General features: G+C 48.1%; 1 long non-coding RNA gene across 1 annotated transcript; it reads left to right on the top strand.

Annotated features, from left to right (window-relative positions):
* Window positions 1-268: 268 nt before the first annotated feature.
* On the top strand, window positions 269-1,254 carry LOC126992833 (uncharacterized). The gene is made up of 5 exons (XR_007747112.1): window positions 269-340; window positions 656-700; window positions 791-925; window positions 971-1,015; window positions 1,196-1,254. It is a non-coding gene; the product is annotated as an uncharacterized LOC126992833 (long non-coding RNA).
* The last annotated feature ends 6,232 nt before the right edge of the window (window positions 1,255-7,486 follow it).

Raw genomic sequence — 7,486 nt, 5'->3', positions numbered from 1 at the left:
ACAAAAAAAAATTTCAAAAAGCCATCTTGACAAATTGTTATAATAAGAATTAAGTATCAGCTGTGCGCGTCACAGGAAATTCTGTACAAAAATGTTTGAGAAAAATTAATTCTAAGTTTTCATAAAAACAACGAAAAATAATAATCTTAATTTTTCCTTTGAGCTGCTTGACTTGAAATGTTGACATGATAACAAAGGTACTCATTGAGTCATGTATACAACATATTAACTATTTCACATGATAACAAAGGTACTCATGGATACAACATATTCACTATTTCACATGATAACAAAGGTATTCATGGATACAACATATTAACTATTTCACATGATAACAAAGGTATTCATGGATACAACATATTCACTATTGCACATGATAACAAAGGTATTCATGTATACAACATATTCACTATTTCACATGATAACAAAGGTATTCATGTATACAACATATTCACTATTGCACATGATAACAAAGGTATTCATGGATACAACATATTAACTATTGCACATGATAACAAAGGTATTCATGGATACAACATATTCACTATTTCACATGATAACAAAGGTATTCATGGATACAACATATTCACTATTTCACATGATAACAAAGGTATTCATGGATACAACATATTCACTATTTCACATGATAACAAAGGTATTCATGTATACAACATATTCACTATTTCACATGATAACAAAGGTATTCATGGATACAACATATTCACTATTTCACATGATAACAAAGGTATTCATGGATACAACATATTAACTATTGCACATGATAACAAAGGTATTCATGGATACAACATATTAACTATTTCACATGATAACAAAGGTATTCATGGATACAACATATTAACTATTGCACATGATAACAAAGGTATTCATGTATACAACATATTCACTATTTCACATGATAACAAAGGTATTCATGGATACAACATATTCACTATTTCACATGATAACAAAGGTATTCATGGATACAACATATTAACTATTTCACATGATAACAAAGGTATTCATGGATACAACATATTCACTATTTCACATGATAACAAAGGTATTCATGGATACAACATATTCACTATTTCACATGATAACAAAGGTATTCATGGATACAACATATTCACTATTGCACATGATAACAAAGGTATTCATGGATACAACATATTCACTATTTCACATGATAACAAAGGTATTCATGTATACAACATATTCACTATTTCACATGATAACAAAGGTATTCATGGATACAACATATTCACTATTGCACATGATAACAAAGGTATTCATGGATACAACATATTCACTATTTCACATGATAACAAAGGTATTCATGGATACAACATATTCACTATTTCACATGATAACAAAGGTATTCATGGATACAACATATTCACTATTTCACATGATAACAAAGGTACTCATGGATACAACATATTCACTATTTCACATGATAACAAAGGTATTCATGGATACAACATATTCACTATTTCACATGATAACAAAGGTATTCATGTATACAACATATTCACTATTGCACATGATAACAAAGGTATTCATGGATACAACATATTCACTATTTCACATGATAACAAAGGTACTCATGGATACAACATATTCATGACCACGGAGGAAATTTTAATTCTCGGCGAACTCTTCCCTTGAGGTGAGGTCAGGTCAGGTCAACTGGTGAGGTTTTGGTACCCTCATGTGAGGTCTACCGGTGAGCTCTCTCTCTCTCTCTCTCTCTCTCTCTCTCTCTCTCTCTCTCTCTCTCTCTCTCTCTCTCTCTCTCTCTCTCTCTCTCTCTCTCTCTCTCTCTCTCTCTCTCTCTCTCTCTCTCTCTCTCTAACTAGCTCTAAAATTCTCTATACTCGCTCGATTTCCTCTCTCTCTCTCTCTCTCTCTCTCTCTCTCTCTCTCTCTCTCTCTCTCTCTCTCTCTCTCTCTCTCTCTCTCTCTCTCTCTCTCTCTCTCTCTCTCTCTAACTAGCTCTAAAATGGTCTCTACTCGCTCGATTCCCTCTCTCTCTCTCTCTCTCTCTCTCTCTCTCTCTCTCTCTCTCTCTCTCTCTCTCTCTCTCTCTCTCTCTCTCTCTCTCTCTCTCTCTCTCTCTCTCTCTCTCTCTCTCTCTCTCTCTCTCTCTCTCTCTCTCACTAGCTCTAAAATGGTCTCTACTCGCTCGATTCTCTCTCTCTCTCTCTCTCTCTCTCTCTCTCTCTCTCTCTCTCTCTCTCTCTCTCTCTCTCTCTCTCTCTCTCTCTCTCTCTCTCTCTCTCTCTCTCTCTCTCTCTCTCTCTCTCTCTCTCTCTCTCTCTAACTAGCTCTAAAATGGTCTCTACTCGCTCGATTCCCTCTCTCTCTCTCTCTCTCTCTCTCTCTCTCTCTCTCTCTCTCTCTCTCTCTCTCTCTCTCTCTCTCTCTCTCTCTCTCTCTCTCTCTCTCTCTCTCTCTCTCTCTCTCTCTCTCTCTCTCTCTCCTAAAATTGTCTCTACTCGCTCGATTCTCTCTCTCTCTCTCTCTCTCTCTCTCTCTCTCTCTCTCTCTCTCTCTCTCTCTCTCTCTCTCTCTCTCTCTCTCTCTCTCTAACTAGATCTCTAAAATAGTCTCTACCTGCTCAATTCCTCTCTATCTCTCTCTCTCTCTCTCTCTCTCTCTCTCTCTCTCTCTCTCTCTCTCTCTCTCTCTCTCTCTCTCTCTCTCTCTCTCTCTCTCTCTCTCTCTCTCTCTCTCTCTCTCTCTCTCTCTCTCTAACTATCTCTAAAATTATCTCTACTCGATTCTCTCTCTCTCTCTCTCTCTCTCTCTCTCTCTCTCTCTCTCTCTCTCTCTCTCTCTCTCTCTCTCTCTCTCTCTCTCTCTCTCTCTCTCTCTCTCTCTCTAACTACCTCTAAAATGGTCTCTACCTGCTCGATTCCCTCTCTCTCTCTCTCTCTCTCTCTCTCTCTCTCTCTCTCTCTCTCTCTCTCTCTCTCTCTCTCTCTCTCTCTCTCTCTCTCTCTCTCTCTCTCTCTCTCTCTCTCTAACTAGCTCTAAAATGGTCTCTACTCGCTCGAAACCCTCTCTCTCTCTATCCCTCTCTCTCTCTATCTCTAATTCTTTCCATCTCTCTCTCTCTCTCTCTCTCTCTCTCTCTCTCTCTCTCTCTCTCTCTCTCTCTCTCTCTCTCTCTCTCTCTCTCTCTCTCTCTCTCTCTCTCTCTATAACTAGCTCTAAAATGGTCTCTACTCGCTCGATTCCCTCTCTCTCTATCTCTCGCTCTCTCTTTCTCTAATTCTTTGCCATCTCTCTCTCTCTCTCTCTCTCTCTCTCTCTCTCTCTCTCTCTCTCTCTCTCTCTCTCTCTCTCTCTCTCTCTCTCTCTCTCTCTCTCTCTCTCTCTCTCTCTCTCTATCTCTCTCTCTCTCTCTCTCTCTCTCTCTCTCTCTCTCTCTCTCTCTCTCTCTCTCTCTCTCTAACTAGCTCTAAAATGGCCTCTACTCGCTCGATTCCCTCTCTCTCTATCTCTCGCTCTCTCTCTAATTATTTGCTATCTCTCTCTCTCTCTCTCTCTCTCTCTCTCTCTCTCTCTCTCTCTCTCTCTCTCTCTCTCTCTCTCTCTCTCTCTCTCTCAAACTAGCTCTAAAACGGCCTCTACTCGCTCGATTCCCTCTCTCTCTATCTCTCGCTCTCTCTTTCTCTAATTATTTGCCATCTCTCTCTCTCTCTCTCTCTCTCTCTCTCTCTCTCTCTCTCTCTCTCTCTCTCTCTCTCTCTCTCTCTCTAAAATGGTCTCTACTCGCTCGATTCCCTCTCTCTCTCTCTCTCTCTCTCTCTCTCTCTCTCTCTCTCTCTCTCTCTCTCTCTAAAATGGTCTCTACTCGCTCGATTCCCTCTCTCTCTATCTCTCGCTCTCTCTTTCTCTAATTCTTTGCCATCTCTCTCTCTCTCTTTTTTTTTTTTTTTTTTATTTAAACGTGTTCAGTACATTAGTACATGGCAGTATTATTTGTCTATGCTAAAGTTCCCCCGACCGTTGGGGAGCTATTTAAAAGCTTCTGCCGATTATATTATACAATTATTATACAATATATTATACAATTATATATATACATATTTACGGTGGGTGTAGGAGTAGCCACCTGTGGGACGCAACCTTCATCTGCTGAGTGGACAGTTGTGTCACATCCACATCAGCAGTGAGGTTGTTCCACCACACCACCGCTGCGATGGAGAAGGCACGTTGGTGGGTGCTGGAGCGGGCCATTGGCACTTCCAGGAGGGAGGCGTTGCTCAGCACCGTTCTCGTGCTGCGCTCAGACCTCCTCCAGGTAGCCCTCAGGTCCGTCAGGTGGGGCACTAGGCCCACTTGTGCCTTGTGTAGCACCGTCAGGGCAGCGACGCGGCGACGGTGCTCCAGGCTATTCAGCTGGTTCGTGGCTGGTCTTGCCCTTCCTTCGTGTGGGTGTTGTTGTTGTTGTTGTTGTTGTCGCTGTGTCTCCCACTGGCTCGGTCGGTGGTGCTGGGTGCCGTTGATGAGGCGTTCAGCCCTCCTCTGCACCTTGTCTAGCAGGTTGAGGTGGCAGCGGGCGCTGGCCATCCAGGTGAGCGGTGCATACTCCATCACTGGACGGACTTGTGCCTTATAGAGGGTGTTCAGGCCTTCAGCATCGAGGAGGTTCTTCATGCGGCGCAGGAGGTTCACCTTCTGGGAGGCTTTTGCGCCACCCTTTCAAGGTGACGGTCAAACCGCAGCTGGGAGTCCACCTCCACGCCCAGGATGTCGACGCTGGACTGCAGAGGGATGGTGTCATTCCCGAATCTCAGTCTGCCGTGGGTTGCCTCGCGTCCTCCGAGAACGTGATATTACCATGGCCTGGGTTTTGTCAGGGGCAAACCTGACTTGCCACCTCTTTCCCCAGGCCATTATGTCTGCCAACTGTCTGTTGACGGACTCTATCACGTCCTGGGCTTCCTCCCTCTTGTATGTTCTGGAGAGGGTGCAGTCGTCGGCGTAAGCGCTTGCTGCCGGGATGGTTTGCAGGAGGTCGTTAAAGTATATGTTCCACAGAATAGGTCCAAGGACGGACCCCTGTGGAACAGGCCTCCACCGGGAAGCTGGTCGAGGTGCTTCCGTTGACTGCTACGTGGAGGCTCCTGCCTAACAGGTAGTTTGAGAGCAGGCGCAGCAGGTCCCCGTGATGCCTAGTTGCTGTAGCTTCGCCGTCAGACCGCGGTGCCAAACGGAGTCGAACGCGCCAGCTATATCCAGGGCAATCACGAGAGAGGGTGGCCGTCATCAAGGGCGTCATGCCAGGACTTTGAGAGGAGAAGGAGGAGGTCTGAGGTAGCGGCCCTTCCGAAAACCAAACTGCTTCGGTGACTGCAGGTGGTTTTCCTCGAGGAAGTATGTCAATTGCTCCCCGATGATCCTCTCAAATATCTTGCTGATGTTTGGGAGGAGTGATATTGGCCTGTAATTGCCTGTCTCGGACCTGGATTTTGTCTAGTGTACGGGTGTGACTCTGGCCTCCTTCCACTGTGCAGGCCACACCCCGCTCTGCAGGCATCGCCGGAAGATCTGGGCGAGGGGCTGGTGAGCTCATCGGGCATCGCCGCAGTAAGTATGGACTGACGCTGTCAGGCCTGGCGCCTTCCTGGTGTTGACGCCCCTCAGATGTCTCCTGACAGCGTCCTCAGAGATTAGCACATTCTCTAGTCTTGAGGCGATGAGTTGGGGAGGTGGGCGGCTGCCTGTCTGGCTCCAGGGTTGTCATCTTTTGACTGAAGTTACAGGCCAGAATGTCAGCCTTTTCCAGGCTGGTGATGGCCAGGTCTCCGTCAGGTTTCCTCAGGTGCGTGATACGTTCCTGGGGGGTATGGCCTTGCTGTTCCTTCACCAGCCCCCACCACTGTTTCGGGTCGGTTTGGTTAGAGGACAGCTTTCTCCTCCTGTCGGCGTCCCACCTTTCTTTTGCCCACTTTGCTGTCCTCGTCATATTTTTGCAGGCTCGTCTGTGTTGGGCCTTATTTTCCTGCGTGGGGTGTCTTTTATATCTTGTCCAAGCCTTGTATTTCCTTTCGGCTGCAATACGGCACCTGTACCCGAACCAAGGCTGGTCTTTTGGGCTGGATGAGTAGGTGCGGTGGGGACGTGTTGCTGCTGGACGGTATTGAGGACAGTGGTGAGGGCGGAGACGTCATGTTGTGGGTCACCGTTAAGGACTGTGCCCCAAGCAGTCGCTGCCAGGGCCTGCCTTGCAGCCGTCCAGTCCGCGCGGTCCCACAGCCAGATGACTCGCTGGTGTTCCTCTTCACGCGCTGGGGCCAGGCTGATGGTGGTGAGTATGGCATTGTGGTCGGAACTGCCCACACGGTCTAGTGGGCACAGCACGCAGTCACTCGGCAGGTCTGTGAGCACAGGGTCCAGGAGCCTCCTCGCTGATGTGTCAGGAACTCAACATGGTTGTGCAATCCATGCACCGCTGTGAGCTCGGTGAAGGCCCTCGCCACCAGGTGTTGATTTAGGTCGCCCACAACCATCGCGTACTGACAGCTGTGGGCAGCCATAAGGTCGTCCAGGTGCTCTGTGAGGTAGGTGAGGGGGGCGCTGCCTTGCCACTGTGGCCGGTACATGGCACAGAGTAGCAGAGCGCTCCTGTCCTCGAGAATGATGCGGAGGAACATCATCTCCATTTCCAGGGGAGTGTCTGTGGTGAGGGCGTCCATCTGCAGGCCGTTTCGGTGGCAAACAGCAATGCCTCCCCCCTGTCCTGTGTGGCGGTCTCGTCTGGCCCAGTGCAGTACCCGGGGATCTTATCACAGGTGGTGGCACACATGTCGTCCAGGAAGGTCTCCACTGTCACCATTATGTCAATGTGGTGCCTGAGGACGAAGGCGTGTGCCAGCTCCCCGATGTTGGTCCTAAAGCCTCGTACGTTGGCGGACAGAATCTTGAGGCCGCTGGTGTCCGTATCGCCTTATCGGATCAGCGGAAGGGGAGTGTGCGGGGGATGAGGCCAGGATGGGTAGGGCGGGGCGTGCACCGGTTGCTAGTAGGTAGCAGGCTGGGTGATGGGTGGCTGGTGATCAAACAGGATTGCTCGAAGCAGTCGCTCCTTTCTGATGTCGGCGGCTCTAGCGTAACATTCGTCATCGGTGTGTCCGCGCCGCTGGCAGTACGCACACTCGAGACTTCGCTCTGCCGCTGCCTGCCTCTTTCGACACTGGTCAGTGAGGTGCCCACGTTGGCCACAGAAGTCGCAGATGGTCTCAGCGCAGCAATTAACTGTGTGGCCGCGCTGATGGCACCTGCCACAGAAGTGTGGTGAGGCCTGAATCCTGAAAGGTTGGGGGCGATGGTGTGTGTGCCGTGATGTGTCTCTGCGGTTGTAGTGGTGGTGGTGGCAGGGGAGGACGGGAGGGTAGGAGGAGTGGATCGGCTGGGAGAGGGGGTTCTGTTTCTGACAGAGGGCGGGGGTCTGTGTGGCCTGGGTGGGTTGGCC

This window comes from Eriocheir sinensis, unplaced genomic scaffold, assembly GCF_024679095.1.
Source record: "Eriocheir sinensis breed Jianghai 21 unplaced genomic scaffold, ASM2467909v1 Scaffold505, whole genome shotgun sequence".
Lineage (NCBI taxonomy): Eukaryota > Metazoa > Arthropoda > Malacostraca > Decapoda > Varunidae > Eriocheir > Eriocheir sinensis.
Note: the sequence above shows the minus strand (reverse complement) of the source record. Positions and strands in the feature narration are given on the sequence as shown.